Below are 16,862 nucleotides of genomic sequence, written 5' to 3' on the forward strand. Positions count from 1 at the left end.
TACATTTCTAATAATTTTCATTTTCAATTGAATACAGAAATAACTTTGTCTTCAATAGTAATTTTAGCTCTGTACCATAATTTTGAACATAATAAGATTTGTCAGGTAGAAGCTAAGACACAGACTGATGTGAGGGTAGGGGAGAGCACAGGTAATATGAAATGCTGGTCCTTTCTAAGGAAAAACAACAAATAATGAGAAACAGTGAGGTTTCCCAAGATCTGACTATTTTTAAAAATAGTAATAAATTGCCTTTTAGATTAAAAGTATGTTTCCATGAAGATTTATAAAGCTCTCAGTAGATATGAGAAGAAACTACTTAAAAATGCAAACATTGTTTGCAAGAACTACTATAACCATGTAGTGTTGTTCTGCTATTTTTTAAAATAGCATTTAAAATAGGAAATGCTTATGAAATTTGCTTTAATGGCTAAAAAATGTGAATTATTTGTTTCAACTTATTTCAGAAGATGATATTTTCCCAAAGGTTATTGACCTAGACCACAGTTCTAGCTGTCATAATTTAGAGATTTATTAAAATTACAATAAAATAAGCATCTACATTTGTAAAGAGGAAAGCTATAATACAATTATTTTTGTTCAAAATATGAGGAATTTATTAATATAATTCATACAATTTTATGGGAATTTTTAGTATGCACTGAATTTAATGAAAATGTGAGTATTAACTAGAAGAAATAAACATGCATATGAGTTTGGGAACAGGTCCTTGTCAGTGAACATTTTGTTTAATTACAACTGATAAATTAGGCATAAAAAGTACCTCTCAACAATGAAGATGATAATACTACTACTAAGAAAGACAAATACTTCATAGTAAACAAAGAAGTCTCTTAGTTGTTTTCCCAGAGAACTGCAGTTCAAATAAATGCAGGGGGAGTGACTAACATGCACATTTTCAGGAAGAAAAACTGAGTACTTTCCTTCTGCATATGTAGAAGATAAGTTAGAGCTGTGATTATATTATTTATATTTGAATACTAAAATGAATTAAAACAAAAGAGTGTAAATATGCACATATAAATATAGGACAAGAAAATTTAAAGATAAAATAGTGGGTTTTTATAATTTTAAGAGTATTCAATTTAATTGGGAAGATGTGCCTTATTCTTGATTAGTATATGTTAAAAGAAGTTTAATTCATTTGCCCACATTTAGCATGATTTATGGATTCAGGCATGGATATGGCAGGCGCTATACAATATCTATGGAAGACCCTCTGCACTCTGAAACTGCAAAAAGCCAGACTCCATTAAAGGGAATCCCATAATGTCACATGCCTATGCGTGAGAAGTTTATACAAGCTCTCAAGCTGGAGCTTCACTTTTGGTTGTAGAAATATAAATGCAGGGCTTATTTGAATGTGGGTGACTGTATATGGAGTATGTGTGATGTCCTTTACAGTCAAGGGAGCGCTGGAGATGTGCTCAGTTGCTTGTCTGCCTTCTGCAAAAATATGGATCTCCCAGAAGTTCCGTAGTAAGTCCGCCAGTCCTTTGTGCATGTTTCAGATGCCACATGGTATCTCAGATAACAGTAGGTGTGTATATTTAGGCAAACCTAATGAACTTTTGGTCAACACTGACAGTGGAATTTGGAGAATTGTCTCTCTGAGAGTAGGGGTCTAATGCTCTCCAAGCTGCACGTACCCTTCCAAGGATCCACCAGAGCTGCAATGCAAGACATAAGATCTGGCAGGCAGCTGCTTCCTTCTGGAGACAGAGCTGGAATGTAAGTCTGACACTTTAAATATTGAAGGCCTGTGTTTATTATGGCTGGTCTGACCTCCAAATGTGAGATATATTAAATCAAGAGCAATGTGACCATTTATTGACATTAAGAGTGGGCTTCAGATGTCTAAATGCAGATGTTCCATAGCCTTTTACAAACATCAGGACATGCTGCCCAGTCGCTTTCTGCCTCTTCACGTGAGCACAGATCTACCAGTCCTGTCTGAATATCACTAGTATGTCAAGTAATTTGAAATGAGCATTTATTCTCTACACGTGATGGTCTGCTGATGGGAGTGAGAGGTTACCAGGCAGAGGCCACATGACACTTCTTGCTGCCTCAGCCAAGTGAAAGAAGGAGCTCCACTGACACGTCACAGTTCTGTTCCACCACTCTGCAATACCCAACATCCTTTGTAAGCAAAACTCTCAGTACCTCTCCTTTACACATGAAGTGGCTGCCCCAAGGGTTTAGGATGGCCGCAACAGGACATTTGACTACAGATTCATTTCCACTTCTCCCAAAAGTATAAATTTGTCATTTGAAAACATCTGTGGCAGAGGATAAGTATGCGATCTCACCTTGCAGACAAATTGTTGGGCTTGACCCTGTCCTCCCCTAAGCAGGGATGGTTCTTTCATAAGATTTGTGCCTTCAATTGTGTAGGAGGATACCATGGTGAAATCAAGCTTAAGTGATGGCAAAATTAAGGTGCCAAAGTTAAGCTTAATGAATTACCAATTGATTGTTCTATTTTTCTTTCTTAAATATTTAGTACTCATGCCCCAAGTACATTTATCAACAGCAATTCTGAAATTGTATTTCTATTGCTTTGATAAACTGCATTATTCATAACTGTGTGACTGTGAAAGCCTTTATTGAATGCAACCAGATTTATAATAAGAAATTCTGCCCAGCCACACCCACCACTCTGATATCTGAGGACCAGCTGGAACACAATGAGATGTATTTTCTGCCAAATTTCTATACTCTTAATGCAACACAGAGTTGTCATAAGCTATGATTCTATTAGCATAAAAATATTACTGTCTATTTTAAGATTAGTAGGGAGACTATAGTCTAAATTTCGCTACAGTGGTTTGCCATAATTTTCCAATGTCAAATTCAAGCATTTAATCCCAATTTTTTCTCAAAAAAAAATTAAGATTTTATCACAATTAATGGAAACATATGCAGTTTTTGAAGAGATTAAGCTTTTCAGAACCTACTTATTACTATGGAATAACATGCATTTCTTGAAATATATAAATTATTTTCTTCAATTAATAGAAAAAAAAAAAAGCCCTCAGCCAAACACTAAATTCCCCTCTTGGGTGTTTTGAAAAACCTCGGTCTATAATTTTATAGAGAAAACAGCAGTGACATAAAAGAAATTAGGAAAACAAAACATCACTTACTTTACTTTCTTAGAATAAAGTTGTAGAACTGAGTGTAAAGGCACTAGTCTTGTAGGTTTCTTCCTATGTTTTTAGTAAATTTTAAGCCACCTTTAAAAAGGTCTGTAAAACTTAAGGTGGTGTGGTAAATAGGAATATTCAATTCCTAGCTGTGTAAGCATAGATATGAGAAAATACCAAATACTTTTTTTTACACAACTTCTGTATACACTGAAGAACAGTCTTGCAATAAAATAACAATTGTTTCCTTCATTGTGTACGCCTTACATATCCTTCAACAATTTCATTAGTTACTTGATTTGATAGTTTACTCTTTGTAAAGAACACCATTGGTAGGTTTTTCTTACTTGATTTTATCTTTTGTTGAAAAGAGTAAGCTCATTTTTAGCAGTTAACTTAGTACAGAAAAGGACCATGGTAATAAACGACCCATTTAAAGCATAGTAATGCCTGCCTGATATATCCCCTGAAGTCATCTGTGACAATTAAGCATTGAATGAGGACATTTTTTTGAATTTCTGAAGTGAACAATAATGGATCTGGCAATACTACTACCAGTGGCATAGAAGCAAATATAAAATCGTTGCTGACAAAATACGCAGATAGCACGAAGATTGATGAAGCATAAAACAATGAACTGTGCAGGGCAGTCACACAGGATGAACTGGGTCACTGCTCAAGCTGAGTTCACTAAAACAAACCATGATTTCCATCCAACAAACCCAAATCTGTCTAGAAGACAGGAACATAGGTCATGCTTATTCATGCAAGGAAGAGTATTCTGGCTAGCTAGTGCATAGAAAAAAAAAATGTTGGGGTCATGGTATACAAATAATTGAATGAGTTACTAGTACAATGGTATGGTACAATACCATATTATGCATCTTACTAGAACTTTCATCTATAAGGTTTAAGGAAATTCACAGAAGATCCTATAAGATGATGTTACTACTGTGAAGAAAGTAGTCTTCTGAGCAAGAACTGAATGCATTCAGTTTAACAGTGAGAAACTAAACAATGCCTTCTTTATTTATCATTCTCTTGGAAGAAAATGCTAAATTCTCACGGCCTTTTTATTATTCTAAAGCACAGCAAGAATTGATTTCTGCTTCTGAAGCTGAACAAAGCAAAAAATTGGACAGCTAATTATTGTCAGAGATGTCGGCAGAGGTGATTTTGTCATAATTACTTATTGAAGTTCAGTAAAGGGTAACTGTGTGAGTGCAATTGTTTGACATAGAGAAGGCCAGAAAAAATGTTGCAATAATCACAAATTATCTAAGATAATGTATGGAAACCATTATTTAAATTACTGTGAATCTGACAGATTATGCATCTTAATATTTTCAAATTTCTTTAGAAATGCTATTGAAATCAATGAGACTAAATAAGATAAACTCATACTTTAAAAGGGAAAAAGGTAAAAAGTTGACATGGAGGAAGAATAAATTTAATTCTATAAAGAATTTTGAGTTTACAGAATTTTTAAAGTACATTTTTAAATTTAATTGAACATTTCTCAGCACATTTCTCAAGGAAAAGAGTTCAAGAAACATATTTCATATCTCAGCAGTTTGTGTTTGTCGTAAAAATTGAAGACTAGTTTAAACAAGAGCAAGAATTCAGACAAGTAATTTAAGAGTAAGTGTTAAAATGGTACATCCTGATTCCTTTGAAAAATTCTTGTAAAATTAACACATTTTCAAAGCTTTTGAATTTCTATTAGAAATATTTTTATACTCTTTCATCACAGTTTTACTCTTTATAAGAAGTAATTGACACAGGATTAAAAAAACAAGTCCATCAGTTTTGCAACTATACATATTACTGGCCTGTGTTGGTTTCAATTCATTATGAATTGTACCCTGATTTTTTCATTCTTATTCACACATGAACATGTAATGACATCTAACTTTTGGAGGAGCAGTGAATGATAATTTAAACATGATTAGTTACACCACACATGACTGGTTGACCATTGACTATTGTAGTGCAGGAGTGTTTCGGCTGGGCACTGTAAAACATGCAAATGTGCCTTCACGGCATCTCTAAGGAAGCAAATATTAAGTTATCATTTTCTTTTCATAAAAAAAATCTACTTTTGAACTACTTCAAATTGGTGCATGCAAAGCTGCTCAGGCCAGTACTGCTGCATTGATAGACAAGAAATTATGGGGAAACATTGAAAGTTTATTTTAAAAAGGTGTACAATTTTGATAGAAATTTTAAGCCACATAGGATTTGCAGATACAAAAGTAAAATAAGATCCTCTTTAAAAGATACTCTTATTCACCATCAGTAAAAGGTCCAGGTTCACTTTAAAACATTAGGGAATGGAGATTTAATTGCAAGAAAAATTATTTATTCAGCACTACATCTATCTGCACTCCAATGAAACACTAGTGATAGAATAGATATGTGAATGAGAGCAGAACAGGGCCAGAAATTTAAGTGCTAAGATTTATGTTTTCTCTAGTCAATAGCGTAATTTTGAACTGTCTTGTTAGAAACACATTTAGTTATGCTAGTAGCCAGATAACTATTTAAATTCTTCAGGTTCAATTTAAAATAAACATCAAAAAATGTCTGCTTACCAGAAGCTCTGTGAAAGAAATTGAGGCTCATTATTTGCTTTTGAAATCAAACATCCTATGAGATAACTGCACAGCAACGTATATGTGTTGAGTGCACACAGCTCACCAATCAGTTCAAACATCAGCCTTGATATCAAGATTCTTTTGAACTACCACTTACAATTTCTTCGCAGAGGAAATAAAGTAGTTTTAAAAAAATGAATGTAAATAAATATGAATTAGTTCATTCATAAAAGCCTCATTTGGGGAAATGTCATCACAGTTCATCTTCCTAAGTATCTTCAACATGAGTATAATTTTTGCAAATATGGTCTTTGGAAGTGTATAAGTTTTTAGAAGATATCACATCAAGCTCATGGGTAAATGAGATTCCTTAACTCTAATGGTATAACATGCAGTGATGAGAAAAGGGTGGAGGGAAAGTTAGCCAAATCTTCAGGGTGTTCTCTCTATTATGAAAGAGAAAATGCAGTGCATGCTTTAACTGAAATTGTACTGAATTACATGGTCACACTTTTTATCTCTTTTGTTGTTGAAGTCTTCAGCTTGTGTTTTATGCATAATTTTTGCAAGCATTATACAATATACAATGGCAAAATAAAGTGCAAGTTAGACGTGAACCTGAAAATATCAAGAGATAGGGAAATACTGCTGACTCCATCAACATGCAGTCAGCCCTATTGTATCATTAGGCATTAAGTCCAAATCTGTGTTCTTGATGTTAGAAATGATAGTCTTCACTTCAGAAAGTGTACTGAATGAAAAACAGATGGCAAGAAGTACATAAAATGTTCCTTTCCATTTGCCAGGAACCTCATAATTTTTACTCTTTTAGCTATGAATGGGCTTAGAATGATTAATGTTGTCATGACTGACACCTTCACGATAATGAGTTCTTTTTTTCATGTACGGGCATCCCTTAATGTCAAAACATTCATTAACCAACAAGCTTGACCTGAGGCTAGATCTGACACCAAACAGTAAATCTTTCAGTAGCAGCTGGAATTTTTTTATCACTTGTTCCCATGTTTGTCCATTCCTGCCTAGCAATATCTAGACTTAAATTGTGGAATTTGTCCATTTTGTTGCAATGCTTGTCCTGTGAATGTCTCAGTGGTCCCTGAAAATTTCCTTTGGATACCAAGAAGTCTGCTTCTTCCATTTCCACGGTGAAACAGCATTTAACATGCCATGCTACAGGCAGAAATGAGCAGAGAGGAAGCCACAGGGTACCTGGAACAGTTTTTCATTCATGCCAAACACAGGACAAGAATTCTGAAACATGTAAGAAAATTATTGTATTTTTCCAACTTTGTTTTTTTTAATTTCTGTATTTGAGATAAAAAAATACTTTTATTAACAGCTGATTTACTAAGCTTCTGACAATGGCTAAGAAGTCTCAGAGTACATTTTAACCTTAGAGCACTTCTAAAGATAATTATCTGTGCTGCCTTTATTAGAGGATCTCTGAAAGTGTTTTTATAAAACTGAAATGAGTAGAAGCACAACTGAATTCACTCACTGGAGAAATAATTTCAACATCCAGCTGTGTCAGTCATTTCTTCTGAGCTTTTAAAAGATCATTTTTTGGTTTTGAGAATTTTTTTCACATATTAAATATCTGGGATCTAAAGACAAAACAATAATGATGCACAAGTTAGATGATTACTACATACATAACCAGAAGGAGAAATAACTGAGAGGAAATATCAGTCCTCTATACAGTTGAAAAGGCCTTGGCCTTAGCAGTGAAGTTCACCCTAGTTTCAAGGATCCTCCATCCTTTACATTCTTCCATGTGAATTCATAATTTTGATACCTCTTTTATAACCTTTAAACCTCTCCTGCGGTATAAAACTATTCTTATTAACAAATAGTCTAAAGTGAAATGAGGCCAAGTGCATTTTTGAAACAGTGTCACTAGACATGAGGTTAAATCTAAAGCTAAAGGTAATCCCAGGATCCCGAAAATACAGCTAATCCCATTTTCAAATGAGATGTTAATATCTCTCATGTTCTTTGAAGCCCTATGATGTTCAAACAAGGTGTTAAAATAGCTCAACAGTGTCAAAGAAGTTTCTTACTTCATGACACTATCCAACTTTTGTATCTGTCCTCTTAGAATGAGCTATCTGTTTTCCTCATTTGTTCCTCTCCATCAGCAGTAACATATGGTGCAAGTCCTATATCTTGGAAATCCATCATAGGAGTGCTAACAGAAATCTATATCTGCATCCTTTTTATATGTTTGGTTGTACCTGAATAAAGATGTGCAAGATTCATGTGAGTTGCTACGAATATACAATTATTTTGAAGACATGATGCACAGGTATAAATACCTCTCTGAGCTGTAAACTATAAATGCAGATTTAAAATCAACCTTATTGTGCTAATTTATATTGGATTTTTTATAGGTGATGGTATTTTTGAAAGACTTTGTTCCACTGTATTTTAGACTATTTTTCGACTGGATGTGAATAACTTCCCTTTATAGGACATAGTACCTTATCTCAGCAAGACATCTCAAGGTGCTTTAGAAGAGATGTACAATAATTAATAACATAGCTTGCAGTGCCAAGCTAATGATGGGAAGCAAAGAGAAAAACAAGTCAGTTTTCAGTTTTGATTTAAAGCACTCTGACATTCATGGCATTTCTTGGCAGAGAGTGTTAAACCAAGGCTTTTAAATATCTGAAACAGCAGCATCCCAATATAGCATGTACTGAGATACTAGCAGGACAAGTACGGCACCTTGATACGACCTGTTAGTGAAAATGCGAGTACTGGAAGAAAAGTATATGGGGTTTTTTTGGGGGGTTTTGGTTTTGGTTGGATAGTTGGGATTTTTTTCTATCTGAGCCTGTGTGATTCTTAAAAAAGGACCATTAAATCAAGATTGTTTGGAAATTAGTAAGACACAGTTCTGTCACATTTTTTAAGACAGAACTGGAGTTGTATGCTACGGATCTCCAGTCAGAATTCTATAAATATTATTTCATTTTGTACAAGCATGAAGGATGTGTTTATCTGTGCACAGCACAACTGTGTGACGAAAAGGGATTCTAAAATAACTGAAGAATCATGTCTACCTTCAGCATTGTATATTCCAGTCTTCTCAATATACAGAATATTTTGGAATTCTTCATGAACGCTTTTTCACAAATATAAAGTGTTTCTGATGCAAATCATCGAGAAATATCAATACAAGTGTAGACTTGCCTAAAATTTCTCTAACAGAGAAACTTAGAAAAGTAACTGTCCAGAAATGGCAGGCTCTTCCTATTGGCTACATTTACTGTATGCAAATACCTCAGATTCATGAGGAACCTGAATTTATGACATTTGATATGATGGCACAGGTGAAAGATCTGTCTACTACATCTAATCCCATGCCCTAGCCCTTACATTGCCTAATAACAAATAGTCAGATAAATTTTATAATAAGCAGTCTATATCTGATGCACCATCTCGGCTTCTGAAGATGGTGATTCCTATATGAACATCTAGATCATAACATTTGATAGCCATTTCTATACTTATAATAATTGAAACTCCACACCATCTCATGCATTTTAAATGAATTCATGTTTTTGTCATTTCCATCTTTTGGCAATGTGTTAACTAATTTAATTACAATTGGAGTGTAAAAAACACTATTTTGATTTGCTTTCAGTCTGTCAAATTAAGCCTAATTCAATCTTTCTAAGCCATGATAAGTTGCAAATTACTATTCTCTATTTATTCATAAATACATCATTCATAATTCTATCATTTTTCTAATGCATTTCCCCACATCCATCACTTCTTCTAGCTGCTTATTTATATTCTCTGAAGCAGACATCTGATACATTAATTTATTCTTCTTTCCTTCTTCTGTAGCTTTTTTTCAGTTTAGAATATCTTCTGTGAATTGAGTGGGAACACCAGAATTTATTTGATTTTCAAGACACAAGTCCAGCATGGAACTATAGAGTGGAAAACCTATGTCTTTTTCCTCTTTATAATAATTTATAATACTGTGGTGTATTGATCCCACCCAACAACTAAGCTCCCACTCAGTTGCTTGCTTACTCCCTCTCAGTGGGCTACAGGAGACAATAAAAAAGACAAAAGTGAGAAAAACTTGCAGATCAAGGTAAGGACAGCTTAACATGTAAAGCAAAGCTTCAGGCAAAACAAAATGAAGAATTCATTCCCTATGTTCTGTTGGCATGGAGATGTCCAACCAGTTCATGGGAAGTAAGATCATGTGTAGCGGCTTCTTGGGAAGAAAAATAGTACAACCACAAGCTACCCCCATCCTCCTCTTTTACCTGAACTTTTACTACTGAGCATGTCATATGTTATGGAATATGCATTTGGTCAGTTGGGGTCAGCTGTTCTAGGTTTCTCCTTTTCCAAATTCTTGATCACTCCCCCAGCCTATTCACTGGGGTGACAAAGTGGAAGAAGTTCAAAGAGAAACAAAACTAAAAAAAACCCTCAATGCTATGCAAGAACTGTTCAGCCACAGTCAAAACAATCACAAATCCAAAATGCAGCACCATATGGGCTGCTATGAAGAAAATGAAATCTGTTCCTGCCACAGCCAGTACAGACATTCTTGGGTTTACGGCCTCTGCTCTACTCTCTTCAGAAGACTATGTTGAATGACTCTACAACACTTTTCTTGAACTGCGAAAATTAATTAACAACATATCACTATATATATGTGACTATAGTTGCTTCTCCTCTTCATATCTGTTTTGAGTATAAAATACTGAATTGCACTCATCACTCAGTCTTTCAAACTTCTGAACTTCTTTCAAAAATATTAACTAGCATTTTAGTTTTCATTACTCTAATTGTGCCAGTAAATCTTGTTGCCTTGGCTTTTTTTCCTCTCTTTCCCATAAACTTTCTAAACATGTTAACAATTTCATACTACTCTTTGGACAACTTCACTGTACCTTATCTCCACTATAGCAGTATCAATTTGTTCGTCCTTTATATTTACCCTTCAAATATATTTTACTTATTGAAAGACATTTTCACTTTTCTGTGGCTGTTAATTTAATTAGCTTGGTGACAAGACAACTAGTTTTTATTGGTTTTGTTGGTTTACTTTTTCACAGATCAACATACGGTATGGCTGTATCTGCCTTTACATATTGTCTTCAGCATACATTGTGGTGTTCCAGGCCATTTCAAACTACACCACAGCCTTCAGACAGCCTGAACACCTAAACTTCATCCTCTGTAGGCAGCAGAAAGGGAGAAGAACACACAAAAATTCTTGGAACTGTGATCTTTCCCCAGTAGTAAGTGCAATTGTGACCATGCCATCTGGTCATGCACCTGGGGATCCTACAGTAGCTGACCCTGTTTGATCAGGGCAGTTGTACAAGTTGATCTCCAAAGGTGCCTTCTAACCTCAGCCTTTACATGACTGATATACCGTGCATAAGGTCCTAGAAAACTGGAAGTGTTCCTAGTAATACAGGAGTACTGAGTGGATCATTTTTCTTCCTTCATTTGACAATTTCTTAAAAGGTGTCTGAGGCACCAATTACCCACGAAAATTTTATTCTTCTCCAAATAGACCATATTTACAAAAAAAACTTGTATTTATATTCCTGCTATGATTTCAAACATTGTATCTGAAAGTCAATTTCAGGTTTGGGATTGTTTCAGTGCTCTGTTCTCTGATTCCTGTGTCTTTTATTTTGCCTCTGATTCTATTACCTGCTGCATTTCCTCTCCCTGTGATTCCTCAGATTAGCCAAGGCCTTTTTAAAAAAGTAACATTGAGATTAGGGCCTTCCATTCTCCTGTGTAAGGGTACTTAGCGTGATAGACACCACATTTAAATGTTCAGTCATTTTAAATCTGACATCTTTTAGAACTATTGTGTAAACAATCTCTGGTCCAGGCAATGTGTTCATTTTATTAATTTTGTTTTAAAGATGCCTCTATTGATATCATTGAGAAAGTTTTTGAGACTTATCTTCATAAAGATGAAGCTTCAGCTTTAAGGGATATGATTTATTTACATTCCTCAGTAATAAATACGTGTCAAAAACGTAATTTAATGTTTCTACTCTAATGTATCCCATCTCCTTGGTGCAGTCTGTTAAATTTTTATTTATCTGTGAATCCATTCAGTTCTTTGTATAGATTCTAATTCCAGTGTGGTCAAATAAAATTTTATTCCAAACCACTTTTACTGTATGGCTTGTCTCACATGCCTTAATATTTAAGATAAAAATTTTATTATTTGTCCAATTCATTTTATATGCACTGTTCTACATTTTGAACTAATTTCTTCCCTTCTCCAAGATTATGTGTTGCTGTTCAGTTTGTTTGTTTTTCCATTTAACTCTGCCTATTTTGTTGTTTAGTGATATACTCTTGTTCAAAGTCTCTAACATGCTGAATTTAAAATTAGTTATTACTACAGCATAATTTGATGGGGAAACTTATCCTTTCCACAAAGGAACTGAATTTGAATACTTTATGGCTATTAGCACACTAAACATTGGATTCATCCTTGTGTTGTTAAAAGTTAGATCAAGATGTCCTTTTCCTCTTTCTAATCCTCTAATGAGTTGCTCAAAAAAGCATGGTCCCCAAATGTCCAGGTTCTTTAGCAGTAGTGCTTTTCTCTCTATACAGGTCAACAGGTACGGACTGTCTTCTGTATGACTGAGGGTTTTATGACACAAGAGTAAGAAAAAAACCCCACACCGATAGTCGTAACTCAAACACTGTAGTGTTGCAACACAATTTTGGTTATCAAGGTGATATTCACCTCTCATTACCTCTGTTGTATGAAGTTTATCATGCATTCTGAGCCAGTTGTCTTCATTTTTTCTAATAGCAACAATGAGAAAAAATATAGTTCCCAAGAATACTTTACCTTCCTTGAAATGAGAAGATGGATTTTGTGAAGCTCTTACTGCCTCCCTATTGTATCACAGACTGCATAGATTAATAGTTCAGATTTTCTAGTCCTAGATTTTAACCTCAGATTTAAGTATTTGAATTTAGGAGACAGATATCCCTTCACTGGGGAATAAGTTTTCTCACTACAGTTGCATTGATTACAAGGAGTCATTAATAGCTTGCAACGAATGAGACATCAGTCATTTTGGCCACAGTCCAACAATGCAATTAAGACCATGCTTAGCATTAATCAATGACTTCAGAGAAACTACTCACAAACTTCATGTTAAGTAGGTGTTTAAATATACAAGGAAGCAAGTGTTAGCAAAAACTAAAATCTGGACTTCAGAAATTCTGTAGACAGTATCAAGTAAATGCAAGAATGCAGCACAGGTACATATTAAAAGACGTGGTCTAGAGTTTAAAAAAAAAAACCCCAAACATATCCCCCTCCTCCCCCCCCCCCCCCCAATTATATAGTGTCAGATTCAATGTTGAAAATAATGATTTAAAATGTTCAAGTATAAATAACTGCAGTTGCAAAATTAGAAAAATAAACAGATCTAATGGAATCTTCATGGAGGCTATGCAAAGGTGAAAGTCCGTGTCTCGTGCTGCACGGTAAAAGGAACACTGAGAGACTCTCTTTGAACGAGTAGTAGATGGACACTCACAAGATGCAACCCTTTGTTAAAAAAAGAGAAACATGGAATCCTGGTGGAAACAAAACCCAGAAATGAGTCCTTGCAGCACATAAATAAGAAAGCATCCTAGGAGGTATCAGAAAAAGCTTTGCCGACAGTCAAAGGAGGATTCTTTCTCTCCAGTTAGCACTGGTGACACCAGACTTGGACTGCTGTCTCCACATCTTGGTTCCCCAGCACAGGGAAAACACTGAAAAACTGAAGAATGTCCAGTGCAGGATTACCAAGATAACCAGGTTTTGGAGCAACAGTAATATGAGGGGAGGCTGAGGAAAAGGGATATGTTCATCCTGAAGAAGAGAAGGCTCAGAGGGAGACTGTTATTGCTGTCTACAGCTTATTAAAGAGAGAGTATAGAGAAGTTAGATCCAGATCATACTGAGAAAGAAAGCAAAACAACACCACCAAGTCGTAACAGGGAAAATCTGTATAAGACTTATTTTTTTTCACCACATGAGTTATCAAACAGGGCAACAAGCAACCAGAGAGTTTGAAGAATCTCCATCTTTGGAGATATTTAAGAGTCAAATGGACAAGACCATAAACAACCTTCTGTGATGTTTGAGCAAGGAGTCTGTCCAGATGACCTACAAAATTTCCCTTCAAACCTCAATTATTTTGACTGCCTCCTACTCACATAACTGAAGTTATGATTTTTAACTAGTAGTTCACTAGAAACCTTCGGATTAATAGTTCATGACTGGACATGGTATATTTCTTGACCATGGAATTATCACTGTCTATGCAAGAGTAACAGATATTGCCGTATTGGCTTCCTTTATATCATTGGCTACTCTGAAAGACTAAATAAGTGGGGAGAACTGACATTAAGGTATATGAGAATTTAAACCGCTCCATGGGAGACATATGAGCAGCCAGTAGGTAGAATGACCAGAACTGGAACATTTTAAAAAGTTGTTAATTATTGGAGGGAGGGAAAGAAAAATTGCATTACCTTCTCTTTGACCATGTAGAGATTATATTATAAAAACTGAATAAACTGAGTAGTAGGTGTACATTTATTGCATAAGATAAGGGTTGAAATGAGGATATATCACATGGAAAAACGTTAGCTAAAAAATTGGAATAATTAGTAATCCTGTGCATCAGGATATGAATGGAGACAGAAATGGACACTAGACAACAGAGATTGAACTGACGTGAGTATACATTTCTCCTTTATGATTCAAGCACATACATAACCAGAATACCATGCAACAGACTTGCTTCATTCTGGGCATGAAGCCACATTAGATCTAATTCCAAATCTACCATCAGCATCTTCAGACTATGCATTTTTACTGCTGTAGATATTTTAAATTATGGATGCATTTGCTAAGGGATGTCAGAGGGAAATTAAATAAAACTGTCCTTGGCAGTGACTAAAAGGATATCGTTTCTGTTTTGGCATGACTTGTTTCAGTTAGCCTTTTTTTTTATATTATGTCGTTGTTTAAATAATCAAAAGATAAAGTAGTCTTGAAATTGACTATAAGACATGAAGTGGCTTAAAAATGAGAACCCCTCCATAAACTTGGGTCAACATGAAGACAAATTCAAATGATGCATTTGTGAGGAGCAACTTTTATCAGCAAGTTAAGGATGCAGAAATATTAGATTCTCCCACTTTTGCTTAATTGTGAAGGATTAGCAGAAAGAGCACATAGAAAGCCACATACAAGTTTCTTTCTTCCTTAGAAGAAAGAAACTCATATTGTTTAATAAGATGTATATGAAGATTTAGTATTTGAAAACTACAAAATATGTACAAGAAGTCCAGGAAGATCACAGATATGCAAGCAAACCTCAAGCAGTATTGTTGCTCACTGTCCCTTGTGGTAGTCATAGTGATAACAGTTTTTAGGAAAAATTTCTTAAACTTGATGATTTATGAGTACATATAATAAGAGACATTATTTCTGAATTATTCCTGAGATTATTTCTGAATCGTACCACAGTAATTGTTACCTTTCATAAGTAATGTATTATTTGTATTTGTGAAGATTTAATAAGCAAGATTTAAGTTGATATTACTGCCTATGTCAGAGCTTTCTGACACCTTCATATTTGTATTATTTATTATTATATTCTAAAAAATTATTAATTGAAGTAAAAAGTGTTGGTTAAATTAAATTTAGCCTACAGATTACTCTTTTAAAAATTAATTCTTTCATTAATTTTCATTTTTTCATTGTCCTTTTTCCGAGATGACAATAATTAATTTTAGAGAGGGATAAAGGACTTGGACATATGACACTAACCTAATCTTGTACAATAATTTCTAATATCTAACTGTTCTGTTGAGATGGCATTCATTTTAAAATAACATAAAATTGATTTAGAGGCAGTAGCTCACTTTCTTGATTCAACGTTGCTGATCTGTGAGTTATTGCTGAATAACTTTGTACCAACAGTTTAAGTTATCTGGCTAACTTGGCATAAACTGCTTAGCACTGTTAACATCTGACCCTAAGTACTATGTTATGGACTGATATGGAGAGACATGTTAGAAAATAAGTCCCTTCCTGATCTTACAGTGTTTCTTGAATAAAGCTTCCTTCATCACTCCCTTAACGCTGCTTTTCTTTTACGTGACATGGGTTTTTTCCTGGGTTTTCATTGTTTGGGTATTCTTTCATGATGATTCGAGTTAAGATGTTCACTTTAAAATCCCAAGGGTGTTTGTACCATAAAGAATAACACATGATAAAAATTACAGAACCACAGAATTGCTACATGGGCTGGAAGACATTCTCAAAGAGGAGCAACCCCCCTGCTTAGAGCAGGGTCAGGTAAAGCAGGATGCTCAGGGCCATGTCTAGTCTGTTTATATTTCCATGGATGGCAAAAGGTGTTCTCAATGACCGCTTGAGAAAGCACCCATTTGTTAAAAATTCTTCAGAATTAATTCAGGAAAATATAAATTCTTGAATTTTGTAGCATTGATTTATAACCACCAATTTCTTCATATATCTTTTTAACTAGGGAAAAAAAACCTTAAGTCTCAATATTTTTTTCCACTTCAAGGGAAGAAAAGATAACTTCTGCCAGAGCTTGGTTTGTTTGTTTATTTCATACTACCTACTGAGATTCTAAGAGAGGAAAATCCTCATTTTAAGTTTAATCTATTGCACAAATCATTTTGTTCTTCTCAGTTCCTCTCAGTTTTTCAACATACATTTTTAAACACAAAAATAACAAAATTATATTCAGAATTCAAAATCTAACAGTACTTAAACCATACTGCACTTACTCTGCTTACTTATTTCCTATTTTAGATTTAAGAGTAGTATTAGCCACCACCATCTTGAGACTTCTCAGCTGTAAAGACAAAACTGATGTTTTTGGATATTTTTTTAACCCCAACTATTTTGAACGTCTGAGGAAACTTTTAGAAATCATGGATGGGAGTTAGGGCCTGACTCCCTTTGTCTAGTTAATTTACCTTTAGGATTTTACTGTTAGACATC

Source organism: Coloeus monedula (assembly GCF_965178545.1).
Source record: "Coloeus monedula genome assembly, chromosome: 3".
NCBI lineage: Eukaryota > Metazoa > Chordata > Aves > Passeriformes > Corvidae > Coloeus > Coloeus monedula.